This window comes from Myripristis murdjan, chromosome 13, assembly GCF_902150065.1.
Source record: "Myripristis murdjan chromosome 13, fMyrMur1.1, whole genome shotgun sequence".
NCBI lineage: Eukaryota > Metazoa > Chordata > Actinopteri > Holocentriformes > Holocentridae > Myripristis > Myripristis murdjan.
In genome coordinates, this window is record NC_043992.1 from 11319939 (window position 1) to 11335379 (window position 15441).

The 15441-nt window shown below is 46.1% G+C and overlaps 2 long non-coding RNA genes across 2 annotated transcripts in view; both read left to right on the plus strand.

Annotated features, from left to right (window-relative positions):
• The window catches only part of LOC115370667 (uncharacterized), a 114166-nt gene extending 99940 nt beyond the window's left edge, over nt 1–14226 (plus strand). Inside the window, exon 4 of the long non-coding RNA XR_003929269.1 lies at nt 13822–14226. This is a non-coding gene — a long non-coding RNA (uncharacterized LOC115370667). The remainder of the gene's footprint in view (nt 1–13821) is intronic.
• LOC115370666 (uncharacterized) lies at nt 3610–11649 on the plus strand. The gene is made up of 3 exons (XR_003929268.1): nt 3610–4543; nt 4742–4807; nt 10835–11649. It is a non-coding gene; the product is annotated as an uncharacterized LOC115370666 (long non-coding RNA).
• Nucleotides 14227–15441: the final 1215 nt, after the last annotated feature.

Here is a 15441-nt window from a genome sequence, read left to right on the forward strand (position 1 = left end):
AATCCAAACCAGAGCAGAAAGTGAGAGGGTCCAGAGGTTTTGTGGGGTTTCACGCTCGCCTGTCTTTTCCCTCCCTCTTCTCTCCTTCTTTTCCCTTCTTTTTCCTCTCAATCCGGTTTCTGCTGCACTCCCTCCGTGTGTGTGTGTGTGTGTGTGTCTACTATCTGCAGGCTGCACGTCATTCTTTCAAGAGTTGATTTTGTTCATATATATATATTTGTGTTTATTACATATATATACATATAGTTTTTTGCTCTATATTTTTCTCTGCGTGATGCCTTTCTTCCACTGAGGAATGATTTGCAGCAAGGCCACGTTTCACAGCTTTTAAAGCTGGAAAAAAAAAAAAAAAAACAACAACTCAGCATTCGCTCATGCTAATCCGAAATTATGGCCTACTTTTCTAAAGTGATATGATTACATTTTTATTTACCGGGTTTCCCCTGCTCTCCCTTCTCTCTGAACCAAACCTGTGAGGCAGCATTTGTGCTGATGCTGATATTGATATTTTTTGGACTGAAACTGGTGATAGCTGATTTTTAAGATCTATTAATTTCATTTAATGCAGTATTCAGTGTCTCCCACAAGTTTAATCTCTTAAAATCTGCATTTAGACCATGAAACATCAAAAATATTATAAAATATATTTTAGGATTATAATTATATCCTTAAAACATCATTCTTCTCCTTCTTCTTCTTCTTCTTCTTATTATTAGTCGTAGTAGTAGTCGCAGTAGTAGTAGTATCGTTGTTGTTGTTGTTGTTATGAAACATGCATATTGGAATCTGTTCAAAATCAGAATCAGTTCAGGTTAAGCTCTTCCCACAATACACCAGTGGAATATTGATCAATTATGTAATAAATATGTAATTAGTCATCACGTTCCTCATCTCAGAGGTGGATGAAGCTGCCTGGACCTCAGTTGGTGTTGAATAAAAGGCTAACATCGGCCCCATATGTCAGTCTAACCCTCTCATAATAGAGCCATCTTCCTCCTGAACCTTCCTCTCCTTGGTCCGCGTTGCCATAGCGATACTCCCTGCGGACTCCCTGCGCCGCCAGACGATCGTCCCTCTCGGCCCGTCAGTCAGATGTGACAGGTGTCAATCAATCACGCGGGCCAACAGGAGCGCTGCCTCTCACATACACACGCACACACACACACACGACTCTCTCGCATTTGCCCTGCTTGGTGTACACAGTACATCTGCAGTGTGTGTGTGTGTGTGTGTGTGTGTGTGTGTTTGTGTACCTTACTATCCAGGGCCTGGTGCTGTGCTTATTTGCAATCCTGCTGCTGTTTTCTTCGATGCGTGGGTTAGTGTGACAGATCTGGGTCTCGCTTGATGTACTACTTGGCTAGTCAGCCTGATTCCTGGCCATTACCAGCAGATAAGGAATACTTACAGAGACTGAAATGGAACCAGTAAATCAATGGCAGTGAATTGTCATTTAGCCGAGTGCAATGTATATCGTTTGTCACGTGGCTGCCGCTTGTTTTATTGCTTTTTGCACAAAAACTAATCGAATGGATATTTGCTTATTGCTTCTCTCACCTTTATCACGGCCGCCATGTTGACATGAAATAGCAGCCAAAAACTAATGACGTTAATTAAGGTTGCATTCCATTTAAGTTTAGCAGAGCCTTTCCCAAGGAGGGAACCCGAATGCACAGCAGCTGGACGCGGCTCTGTGAAGAGGCTCAGCTCCTTCCTTAATGTCATTAGTAACACCTGTGTTTACCTGCTATTTCACGTCAAAATGACTGCGCTGAAAAGGATCTGTTGTATAGCCAACTAATCCCTGCTGGCAAATGTGTGTTCTGCATACATGCATAGTTTTCAATTTTCAAAGCTACGTATGTTCATGTGTGTGTGTGTGTGTGTGTGTGTGTGTGTGTGTGTGCGTGTGTGTGCATGTGCGAGTCTTTGTCTGCTTGCTGTGGGTGCTCGGCGCCTGCCGGCACTGTCAAAGCAGTCTAATATTAGCGCCTCGCTGAAGACTGGCTGTATCTGGACACAAAGCAGGTGATAAATGAGGATAGCTGCACACTGAGTGTGTGTGTGTGTGTGTGTGTGTGTGTGTGAGGGAGTGCGCATGGACATGTGTGCATGTGTGTAAAGCACACGAGTGCGTGTTGTGGGTGCCGAGAGGGAAATTTTGAAAGTGGTAGCGTCAGTGTTTTTCAGCTGGAGGTGGTGTGTGTGTGTGTGTGTGTGTGTGTGTGTGGAGGGGGGGCAGGGGGGTGTAGTGAGTTGTAGATCCAGATGCATGGATTTCTCTGGCAACTGGAGCTGTATAGAGATAGAAACAGCACAATACGCCGTCTGCCAGACAGCAGTCAAAGAGGATTGGAGATTAGTTGGGGGCAGACACAGTCGGTCGATCAGTCGGAGAGGGAGGGAGAGCGAGAGAGAGAGCGAGAGAAAGAGAGAGAGAGAGAGAGAGAGAGTAGAAGAAAAGCAAGAGGGCAGTGTGGTCTAGGGGATTTTTTTTCCCCCTCTAGTCTCTACGGGCCCGTCGCTGATTTGAGCCTACAGTACGTTGTACGTCGTCACTCTCCTTCTCTGCTCCATCTGTCCCTCCCCCCATCATCTCTCCTCTTTCTCTCCTTCCCCCCTCCCTCCCTCCTCTCTCTCTCTCTCGCTCACTCTCTTCTCTCCTCTCTCTCCATACCAAAGCCTGGGGAGGCCAGGGGAGATTAAATGTAGCCTCTATAAGCCAAAGCACATCATGTAGCAATGTTCTATGGCCCCTTCTCTCTCCTCTCTCCGTCTCCTCGCTCTCCATCTCTCGTCCTCTCTCGGCTCTCTCGCTCCTCTCTACTCTCTCTCTGTCTCTCTCCTCATTCTGTCTCTCTCTCTCGCTCCCTCGTTCTCTTTTTGAAGGATAATGTTAATGATGTCGGGCATGTGTGAGGCGGCGAGTGAGAGAGAGAGAGAGAGAGAGAGAGAGAGAGAGAGAGGGAAAGAAAGAAAGACCGAAAGACAGACAGCCAGACAGACAGAGAGAAAGAGAAAGAGAGACAGACAGAGAGAGGGAGAGACAGTGCAATATTGGAAAAGTGGATTTTTCGCGCGTGCAGAAGAAAACAGAGGATTTGCTCAATTGGGGGAAAACGGATCGAGATGAAACATCGACGGCAAGGTGGAAAAAGCAGCGAAAGGAGGACTACTTTCTCTCTCTCTCTCTCTCTCTCTCTCTACCTCCTATACCTCCCCCTCTCCCCCCTCCCTCCTCTCTCTCTCCCTCTCTCTCTCTCTCTCGGCTGATACAGAGGAAAAGTGGGCCTCTGGCTGTAAGCGATTACAGCTGTGAGGCAAATTAATGGATGATATTTCTCCCCTTCTCCTTTTTTTTCTTTTTGAATTTCTTCTTTTTTTCTTCTTCTTCCTCCTGCCGATCAACACGGATGCACAAAGAGAAAGAGAGAGAGAGAGAGAGAAAGAGAGAGTCAAAGAGGGAAAGAGAGATTACTCTCTCGCACTCTCACCACTCGCTCTCTACGGAAGAGAGAGCGGTAGAGAATGAACAGGGTGTGTGTGTGTGTGTGTGTGTGTGTGTGTGTGTGTGTGGGGTGGAGGGGGGGGGGGGGGCTGGAGCTCGATGGTTTTTTCCTGTCTTCCCTCCTTTCCAACTCTGCATGTGATTGAGAGAAAGACGGAGAACGAGAGAGAGAAAGAGAGAGACAGAAAACAATGTGAGGGAAAGAGCAAAAGGGGGAAAGAAAGCGAAGCAAGACAACAGATCAGCAGGCGTGAACTCATTCATTTTGTCCTTTAACTCTGGATTTGGGGTTTGTGTGTGTGTGTGTGTGAGTGTGTGTGTTTGCGTGTGTGTGTGTGTGTGTGTGTGTGTGTGTGTCGGCTCGTTGTGTTTTTTTTTTTTTTCCCTCCAACCTGCCCTGGACCTGTAGGTTTGGATATGAAGTAAGTAGAGGCTGGGGAGCAAGGAAAGGCAAATGTGTGTGTGTGTGTGTGTGTGTGTGTGTGTGTGTGTGTGTGTGTGTGTGTGCCCCCCCTCCTTTTTCTCTCTTCAGTGAGGCAGCAGACTGGTATGCCTCACTGGCACTGTGGCCCTGGCTGCAAGCACCGCTTCTGTTCATTCGATGCTCGCTCTTTATTTTCTCTCTCTCTCTCTCTCTCTCTCTCTCTCTCTCTCTCTCTCTCTCACTTGCTCGCTCTCTCCGTTTACCTGCTCAATCCATCCTTTAATTATCACTTCCTTTCAGCGTTTCGTTTTCTGGGAAAAGGAATCGTCTCGCCGTACCCCCCCTCCCTCACCCCCCTCTCAGACTGCTCACTCTTGCTGTGTGTGTGTGAGACAGAGAGAGAGAGAGAGAGAGAAAGAGGGAGAGGGAGAGAGAGAGAGAGAGAGAGAGAGAGAGAGGGGGAGAGAGTGCACATGGTTCATTCCGGCTCAGTCCTACCACCCATCCTCATGCCTCGCTTTTCTCGTTTCCATCCGTCGCTCTCTTTCGTCCGTTGGCCCGGCTCGTCGCTGGACTCGGGGGGGGGGGGCGTCTCGCTGGACGGACCGCCGGTCAGCCTCTTCCTTGTGATATTTTTGAACCCCATTGTAACCAAAAAAAAAAAAAAAAAAAAAAAAAAAAAAAAAAATCCTTCTGCTCATTACTGGAATCTTGTTGGCGTTGCTGTAAGTTTAAATCTGAGCTTTCTCTTTCTTTTTCTTTCTTTCTCTGTCTCTCTGTCTCTCTCTGTTTTCTCCCCCCACGAGCAGGCGAGCGAGCTAGAAGAACAACGAACATGGGCATCCTGGTCCGGGATCAAACCCGGGGGGTGGGGGGTGAGTCGATATGAACGAATGCTCTTCCTCTCTCTGTTCCCTCTTAGTTCCCCATCTGTTTCCTAACCTTTAGACCACCATGGTAGCATCAAGGAGCCGTAGACTCGTGTTATCGGGCTTGTCTTTCTGTGTGCAGCCTCTCCGGAGGATTCGGACACATGCTTAAACGGGGATGTGCACACCGCTCTGATGTAGCATGCAGTGCGTGATTTCTCTTTTTTATTTACAGCGCCGGACTCACATGACAGCACCACCGACATGCGAGGCTGCGTTTCCACATTGTGTTTGGGAGGCTTGTTTGACGCTGTGCGGGTCACAGATTCAAATTTCGATGCAGTAATCGTTGCTGTAATGCACCCACGCGGGCTTTTGTCTCTGTGTGCCTGTAGCAATAATGACTAATCATCGGACGATTTTGATTTTACCGAGGTAATGGGAGACCTTTAGCGGCTAACAAGCACACACTGTACAGCAGAAGGCTGTATACCTGATGGCAGGAGGCATTTTTCAAAGTGCTGTATTGTTCAGCCGGGGTGGGGGAGGGGGCAAGGGAGAAAGAGAGAGACAGAGAGAGAGAGAGAGAGGGCGAGAGAGAGAGGGAGAGAGAGGGGGGAGGCTGGCCAATGTTGTGTCTGGTTGAGGCTTGCACTTGTTGTATGTTCACTAACACATAGGACGCCAGTGAAGGTTGCAAGGAGAGGGCGCAATTAATACGTGTAATTTGGGAGTGGAGCCTGCGTGTGTGTTCATGTGTGTGTGTGTGTGTGTGTGTGTGTGTTTGATGTGGATACCATCTGTAACAGGCGTCGCTTGCTCTGTGTGCGAGTGTCAGTGATGCTCAGACGCCACTGAGCCTTTAAGGGTCTCTTGCTTCGCGATCAACGGACGGGAAATGCATTCGCGGTCATCGCCAGCCGCAAACACAAAGAGACAGACAGGGGCGAGAGGATCTTGGCGAAGAGGTAAAGAGGTAGAGGCGTAGTCGATTTTTGAGGACGCGTCTCTCCCCGTCCCTGAGACCCTAACTTGTGACGTTGTGCTCTCATGTCCACGGGTTAGGCTCTCGGGAGCTGAGAGGGATGCACGGCCGTCCCTATCTACCGCACGTCCTGCCTCCAACAATGGCGATCAGACGAGGGGGGGGGGGTGAGGGATGAGGGGTGTGGGGGGGGGGGGTTGCTGGGAGGGGGGCTGAGTCGGTGGCGCAGTGGACTGAGGTGTTCACCCGGCTCTCACAGCATCACGAGTTTGGAGTTTGGCTCACGCCTAACTGTATCGTTAGGCATCCTCTGGTCTTCCTCTTACACCCCCCCCCCCACTGCTGCATCGCAAGCCACGCCATACGATGAAATATCCAACAGTGGTTACAGGGTCAGTTTGGGGGAGATAGGAAAGGGTGGGGGGTGGGGGGTGGTGGGGGCGGCAGGAATGTGCGTTTGAGGGTCATGTGACACAAAAAGGAAAGGCGGAATCAGCTGAGGCGCCTTCAGGGTGGCGGGCGAACGGGGGAGGAGGAGGGTGCTGCTGATGGATTGGATTGGATGTATGACAGGAAGAGGAGAATATACTGAGCTGTGATGCCTGAGAGCCGACGTACAGCGTGGGCCACCGAGGCCAGGCTCAGACCAGCACATCAGCTCACTGGTAGACCAGGCCTTTTGTTAAAGCGCCGATACCACCCCGTCAGTGTCAGTGTTCACTTCTGATATGACGGATATAATCCAGTTAGATTATGTTCTTATCCCTTAACCTGATTTGACTCTAGTGCACTATTTTGACCAGAACACATGAATACAGTTGTATTTTTGGGGAGCTTTATTGACCCATGGTCTATGAGTTGTTTCAGAGGCTTTTCCACCATTGGTTAAGATATCGGCACAGTTTCGATTGATGCTTGCACATCCGGCTCGAACCGGAATCACAGCGCCACTGCCAATTGTCGTTCCCAGCCACTAGCTGCATAAAACTAATGGGTATTGTTGCTGGTGCCAATAAAGGAGCAGCTAAACAAGTGGGCCGCATGAGTGGCCAATCCTAGCTGATGCTAATGCTGCAGTGATAGGGTTAGCCTCTTCGTGGGCCTGTGCACCACCAGATGCTACGTGATGACGGAGCTTCTGTCAGAGTCCCTGACTGTGCCGGATGCTTTATTTCTGCAGCAGCCCTGGCTGTGTGTCCATGTACCTGCACACCTTGAGAGCAGCACAAAGTACTGTGGAGAGCGTGACCATGACAGCTCTGTACGTTTGTGTTTGACCTCATCGAACCCTCAACAGTGTAAAACCTCACTCACCCGTGCACACACACACACACACACAGCTGTAAAGGTTGCAGCGGGCGTACACTCGGTCAAAGGAACGCCGCGCCGCTCGGATCAAAGAAGACGTCCCCCACTGTTCGCAATTACTATGCAAAGTAGCTGTGAGTGTCCGTCGTGGCACCCCGTGCATTCTGGTGTGTAGCTGCAACCAAAATGGCTGCACATGTGGCTAACGTCGTAACAGGGATCCCACTTGCTGGATTTGAATCGCAGTTCGGGTGGCGGGTGGCTGTGGTAGCACATTAGCATGTGGCAGCTTTGGAGGGCACACGTCTCACCCCTGGGATCGGTTCCTGTCTGAAGTTCATTTCTCTCTGTTTCAGACGAAAATTTATAGCTTGCACTCGTCTGAGGCCTGGCTTAACCTTCCTCCCTCACAAAGTCCAGCGAGGAGGGCCTTCCTGAAATCCACGTGCCGCCCGGGCCATTCCTCCCTCTCTCACAGGATGATTCATTGATATTTGAGTTGGGTTCATCAAAGCGTAGCTGATGTCTTACGGGGCCCTAGCATGAATATCAGTGATCATCCATCATTATAGATAGTTCCTTCAAATAGATGGATGCTGAATTCCACGGGCTTTTGAATCTCCAAGAGGAAATGCCTCTCCTTTGCTGCATGCTAGACTTTAGCTTTGCTCTGCTGCCGGTCGTGGACGGCCCGACTGCGAGGGGCTTCGTCCGTCCAAAGGGGAAGCCTGGAAGAAACGGCGTCCATCGAAACCGCAGGGAATGTTTTGAGGACGTCTCGTTTCTTGGTTCGCTTCAGGATGCGTCATGCTAGAATGTGCTTCATCATGACTTACTTGAGCTTTTCCGACAGAGGACTGCATGTTTGTGTGTGTGTGTGTGTGTGTGTGTGTGTGTGTGTGTGTGCATGTTCAACCGAGACGACGGCCCACGTCACTCGGTCCCGGTGGGTCTCAGAAAATCGCGGTGACAATGAAGCCTCATCCATGTTAAGCAATAAATAATCACCGCACTGCTAATAGCTACCTAATGCTGCTGCTGCTCTGTGACATATCCACCATGACAGATTGTACACAAAGCAGATTTAACAGCTACTTTTATGCATTTTCCCCGTTACACTGACAGCAGATGCAGTAGATATGGTGTGTCGGCTGTGCGGTTGTTGTGTTTCCAGGGCCGTCTCACTCTGTCTTAAGTAGCACGACCTCTCATTGTGTGGATTCCTGAGGATGGTTTTGTCTCGTGGTTAATGAACTAATATGGATTTCAGCTTGAACCCCTCAGTGCTGCTAATCTGCTGCTTTGGCAGTTTCCTTATGTAATGCCTTGGTGAGCCCTGTCTCTCATTTTCTGCCTACAATCCCCCTCTCTCATTTTCTTTCTCTTTTTCTCTCTTTGTGACAATCCGTTTTTATTTGTTCAGCTCGGTGAACAAACAGTAACCTGGAGCGAGCTGGTGTCTAGCCGGCGAGGATGGAGGGGTTACAGGCTTTCTCTCCATTGTTCGGCTGCTCTGCACACTGTCTGTACACTCTGTCCCCATGGCTGGGGCAGGGAGACAGGCATGGAGGAAGACAGACAGACAGACAGAGAGACAGACAGGGAGACAGTCTGGTGGGCATATATGCCAGCGAGGGTTAGACCGACATGTCACTGTGGTGAAAAATCACGCCGATGCTTGGCTTTTATTAGAAAAGTCAGATAACAACAAGTCAGTGTGGTTCACCTCTGAATACGATGCAGTTAGACTGATAACATATTTATTGAAAAATTGATCAGGGCTACAGCGCTTGGCCGTGGCGAGCCTTTAACCTGACGTGACTCTGATGCAACATTTTGAATGGATGGATGCTACAGTGCATGAAAGTGTTATTCTAGCTCTCTGGGATTTCAGTGGAGAGTTTCTGTCTCTCATTCTGGTGGGGGCGAGGGAGGATTTCACTCAGCATCTTCTTTCCTTCTGCAAAATGTGCAATGCAACGGTTCGGAGTCTGCCTTCAGGAGGACCAAGTTGCTAATGCTAACGATGAATTTCTGTAGGCTGGCTTTCAGTGGAGAGTTTTAGTGTCACATGACGAACTAAATCCTGTTTCTCCGGTTTTTCCAGCCAACCAAGAATAAAACGGCAGGAAACGCTGAATATTGGTAACCTTGTTGGCGTCAAAGTTGTTAAATTTGATGAAATATTGGCTCTCCTGGTATCAGTCGACTCAAACCCCAATACCAGCCGACACACCAGCACGAAGACAGACAGAGAGAGAGAGGGAGGGAGGGCAGGAATATAAGCGGCACATAGGGAGGAGGAGGATGTGGCAGACAGACAGGCGACAAGTGCTGGGTGATGCCTCATTTAAGGTGGACGTGAGCCCTCTTAAAGTGGTCCGAAGCTTTCTTAAGGCGGACCGAGGGAGGTGTGGAGGGCATGCAGTAGCAGTGTAGGCATGAACAAAAGCGAGTCCATTTGCTGTGGGATTATTCAGGTGTGTGTGGAGGGGATGTTAGGTGGGGGTGGGGGGCCGACAGCGGCATTGCTTGTGGGTGCTGCAGGGTTACGCCCAAACATTCTGCCACGCAAAAACTGTTGGAGAAAATCAAGCTTTTCCGATCAAAACGAAAGTTCGAGTTGAATTATTGATCGCAGCGGCGATTGATTGACTTGGTGCTGTAACAGGCATCCGATGAAACCGAAACGAGGCAGCGAAACGGGAAAAGTGACAGGCGGTCGGTGATCAGCCTAGAAGGTTCTTTGTGACGGCAGCGGCAGTTCCTCTCCGACATGCGGTGTTGAGTTTACAGTCACCGTTCTGCAGTTTCTCCTGCCACTCCCTGTAACACACAGCCTCGATGAGGCTGCAGGCTGCAGAAACACACTCAGACTCATCAATAATCACACTGTAGGCTGAGGAGATGGTCAGTGTGTGCGCGCGTGCCCTTGTAGTCTGCCGCCGTGCGTGACAGTGTGTGTTCGTGCGTTGCTTTTGTGGCTCTTCCCACTGCAGAGGGGTCCAGTGCGGTCTCTTTCAGTCTGTCGGTAAAACAAGATGGCGTCGCGGCTCCACGTGGGCCCTCGTGCGCTGGTGGATGCCCACCACCTAACGCTGTGTAAGCCTTTGAAAATGAACCCGGAGGTCATTTGAAATGTTTGGTTTTGCTTGGCGTTGCACACCTGGGGCATATTTACATGTCACATAGTTGAAATAGTTGCTTCTCAGCGCTTCTCAGTTTTGTAGCTTGGCTGACTTTCATCGTTTCAGGATTTGGGGCAGATCCAGTTCTTTTATTGTTTTCTTGTCCAGTGTTTCAAATGCATTCAGTCCATGTGTGCAGAGGAGCCGCTGCCAAACTGTATGCTGTTTTGTCTGCAGCCTGTGCGGTATTAAATACACCGGCTGGGCTGATGGACATGTAACGTTTTCAGCATGATTTGTCTGCACGTGAGTGAATGGGTGTGTGCTTGCGTGCGTGTGTGTGTGTGTGTGTGTGTGTGTGTGTGTGTGTCCTCACTGACTCTCTGTCTAAGGCCAGTTTAAAGGAGCTTGGGGATTATACGTAGCCACATCACACTAGCAGATTAACCAGACTACACACTAACCTCATTAATCTGAGAGAGACTAATGTCACCAACAGCGTGTCAACAGTCACACACACACACACACACACTCACACACATACACACACATACATGCATGTACTTGCATATGCCTCCTCTCTAAAACTGTCCACTTTGTCTTTATTTACAGCACATAATTCAGTCAAAAGCCCATGTATGGATGACTAAGGGGCGAGGCAGAGACAGCTCCTTGTGGCCCTGCAGGCCTCGGTGTCGGTGTCGTCCCGCTCCGGGTCAGGTCGGACTGAAAGAGAGGCTGGAAATCCCCGCATGAATCAACATTTTAACACTTTACTGCCACGTCAACCAAAACTGTAGAAAGCGTGGTTTGGGAGTTTGAAGGAGCGAGCTGCCTCTCTCTGCCACGAGCACGCTGGCCCCACTCAGCATTTCTGATCGTTCTCTGCCTCAACAGCCTTGATACAATCAAAGTTGTGCAAACGCAATCAGCTATTGTATGTCCATCTGGACACAGAGATTTGATTTGGGGGTTTCAAGTTGCTTTTTTTTTTCTTTCTTTCTGTCTTTCTTTGTCATTTCTTGTAACTGAAGTGGCACATTTTTTAAAGCATAGTGTTGCCAGTCCAGTTTATGATGATGGGCTTTTCACTCAGGAGCTGCGTATGTTTTGATTTTTAGTAACATTTTGTTTTTTACACTGGAGACAATTAATTTACACACATACCCTGCTTATATATCCATATACCTATACTGCATATGCCCTATATATTTTTCTGCTGCTTTCTATCGCTTCTTTTCAAAGTCTTTGTCTATTTTTATTATTATAAGTCTCTCACGTAGCTAATATCATCTGAATCTTTGTGAAATACAAAATTAGAATTTGAATCTGCCAGATTACTATTTTTAAGCAATCTGGCAGACAAGGACTATTTTTTCTGAGCATATTTTTATATATATATAGATATATAAAGATATATAGATATAGATAGATAGATGGATAGATAAGAAGATAGATAGACAGATAAATAGATATATATAGCTATATAGATAGATGTACATACACACATATAGATAGATAGATAGATAGATAGATAGATAGATAGATAGATAGATAGATAGATAGATAGATAGATAGATAGAGATTTTTTTTAATAACATTTTTGATCCAGTGCTAATCAAAGCGTGCTCTCTGTGCTGTGTGGCTCTGGGATGTCAGGGTCTGCTCAGCTTGCAGTGTGGGTTACTGGGTTCATGATACAATGCTCATCATATCTAACATGGAAAATGAAGCTGCTCTGGCAGAACAAATTTAGGCAAAGCTACAGTGCTTATTTCTTCCTTAATATGAAGGATTTACTGGATAAAACGGATAATGAGTTTCTGTTTTAGCGTGACATTGTGATATTCATGGCTGCATGACCTCTGCTGACCTGCCCAAGGAGCTTACACCAGCAAACCCAACATCGTCTTTTAAAGCACTTATTGAATTGATGCACTTTGCTTCTCTGTGACTTTGCTTTATTGATCAGATTCCTCCTTTTCTTCCTCTTTGTTTTTTTTTTGTTGTTGTTGTTTTTTAATGCTGCTTGCATGCCCCTTTTCATAACTGCTGATTTGTGTTTGTGTCCTTTTTTTGACATGTGAAAATGTTTGAAAATGATATCCCAATAAAGTTTCCCATGATAATCACTGCTGATTTGTGAATTTTGTTATCCACTTATGTAATGTAATGTTACTGTATATAACAGCTACAAGTGACATACTTGATGATACACTGTTCAGCTTAGAGATGCTATTTTGTTAGTGGAAAATTGTCATTCATTTTTTTTTCTCCAGTGAACAATTCAGTAAGTCAGTAACATAAAAAATACCATTAGTTTATTTATACATCACTAATTACTTTACATGCATTGAACAAAGGACAATTTATTGTTATTTTTGTGTTGTAACCAAAATCAAAATTACACAATTTACATGAGATCATTGGCTCACAAGCAGATGAATAAATGAATGTTATGGATGTTTTCTGAAAATTTGAATCGATTTCCCCATTGAGTGATTCCCCGTTTCCTGCAGTTTGTGAAAAGTGCAGCAAAAGATGTGAGAAAAGGCCAGTAGGTGCACAGTGTGGCATTGAGTCAAAGCTTGGTATTAAGCTGAAGAGTCTCTTTACAGCTGAATAACAACAGCTCCGTGTTGGACGAGCGTCTAAATAAAGCCTCGCTGCTGTCATTTCACATGATGGCCTATTCATTCAAGAGCCACGCTTATTATTATTAGCAGAAGCTCTGAGTGTGCTGTCAGCTTTTTTTATTATTATTATTTTTTTTTTTCATAAACATGCATGCCATGTGACAAGTTTTATATTGCATCTTTGGAGGTATTTTTACACCTTGAAACCTTGACTCTCTCCCGAGGAGACTAAACCCTTTGTAGTCGTTTTGTTTCTGCCGACCTGCCAAGCCCTGATGCAACAGCCCCTCCGCTGCCGACCACACACACACACACACACACACACACTGGGAAGGAAGAGCACATCAATAAAACACCGATACACTCGACAATAAGTCTTCTTTGATTTTCCCATCAATCAACACGCTGGCGGTTGTGAGCCTGCGTCATCTGGAGTGCTGTGTATCGCCATTGTCTGTGACTGTGATGCAATAAAAATGTCTCTCATCTGAAAACAAAAAGGGCCCACAGAATATGGCTTTTCATCAGAGGAGTGTGAACGCCTCAATTGTTATGATAATCAGTGCTGATCGTGGTAATTACATAAATACTGGACTAACACTGTAAATATCTATGGGAGGCATGCAGTTTTATGTGTCACCAATGTTTTTCCACCAAACAAATCAGCTTACCGGTTTTCATGTGATGGTTGTTTTTTTTTTTTGTTTGTTTTTTTGTTTTGTTTTGTTTTGTTTTGTTTTGTTTTTCAGTAGGAGGAAATTAAAATGCAAGCCGACATTTAGATTTAGATCCAGAGTGGCTTTAAGTAGCTAAAAATCAGTGTCATTCTGCATCGCTCGAGCAGGACACTTCAAAGGGTGTATCCCTGTGTGTGTGTGTGTGTGTGTGTGTGTGTGTGTGTGTGTGTGGTCCACTGATGCAGATACCTGGCTGTAAATCTGTGTGTGTCTCTCTCTCTTACAGCATCTAAGACCAGGGCCGATGAACATGAGAGGGACATGTCAACCCCCCTGAACCCCCTGAGCCATGCAGGAAACAAGTTTCGACTGCCCCTCCACTCACACACACACACACACACACACATATACACACACAATTGTCTGACAAACAGGACATCACCAGGGCACACAATAGGCTGTATTGCTGTAGTGTGTGATTGCAAGCAGACACACACTCTCTCTCACACACTCTCTCTCTCTCTCTCTCTCTCACACACACACACACACACCCTGACATCCAGCACAAACGGCATCTTTGTTTCATCATAGTGTCGTCTCAATGTGGCTCCAATGCTGAGATGCTAGAAGGCTATTCGACTTTGTGAAGCAAAACAGAGCAAATGAATGTGTTTGTGCTGTTTTACACAAAAGCAATTTATGCTAATAAAAATGTATTATGCAAATTTCTACCTCCTGTATTATCATTTCAAGGACTCGAAGGAATACACCAAGGCTCCATGCTAGCAGTTTAAGCACACACTGTGCTGACTGATAGTATACTCCATATCATATTTAAAGGCAGAATCCATCGTAGATCCTCTGACGCATATAGACATATATATCATCAGCATCAGTTATGGTATTCAGTGCATTCCTGGAGTGGTTTTGTGATCAGAGGTTTTTTTTTTTTGTTTGTTTGTTTTGTTTTGTTTTTTGCTTTTTTTATTTACATAATTTTAGTTTTGGAATTCCAGTTTTCCTTTATCCGCCTCAGCTTCTGATAGGAGGGAAGTGGAGAGAAGAATAACAAAACAATGACAGTAATATTATTAGTAAGGGAAAGAGAGCGACAGTTTCCAGTCGTCCCTTCACCTCAAAACAACTAAATGTTGTTGGATTCTGGTGGACAGATTATTAGAGCCTCTCTGAGGGTTTCTGCCTGTATGGCCGAGCCCCGGGGAAAGGTGCTTGCTCTCTGACAAACTAACTCTAAAGGCTAAACGTTTAATATTTTAAAATCTCTGAAACTTTTTCTACAATAAAACTCAATTGCTGCACTGAAATAACCTCAATATGATGTCACTTTGTTAAGATTTGACCACACAAATTATAATAATACAGGGGGAAATGGAGCTGGAATACAGTGTATGGCACCCGAGGCTGTTTCTAACTGTGTTAATTATCTTGTGAGGGATTTTGTCTCAAGCATATTGAGTGATAGAAGTGCTAGCTTTTTTTTTTTTTTTTTTTTTTTGTAACTGTATTATATATATAAATTAATAAATGAATTATCATTAGCTCAGTATGAAGCCAGATTTATTTTGTTGCCTACTCCAGCTGTGTAATCATATATTCATCCACTCAACCTTGATTTTTAAGTGGATTATTCACCACTGACCAGCACCTTCACTTATATGGAAACAGAAAAATAAAATAAAATTAATCAAACTGTACTTTGGCTGTATAGTTGCAGCGTGTTCTCATTTTCTCATTTTAGAGATAAAAGTTGTTGCCTACTGTCATGCAACATGTTTTGCCGAAGTGTGAGCATGAAGCCCTGCAGCCAATGATCTTCTTGGATTAATTTGGGCGTCTATGTTCCTAACTGTGAACAGACCAGATGACCGGTTAGACAGGGTCCCGA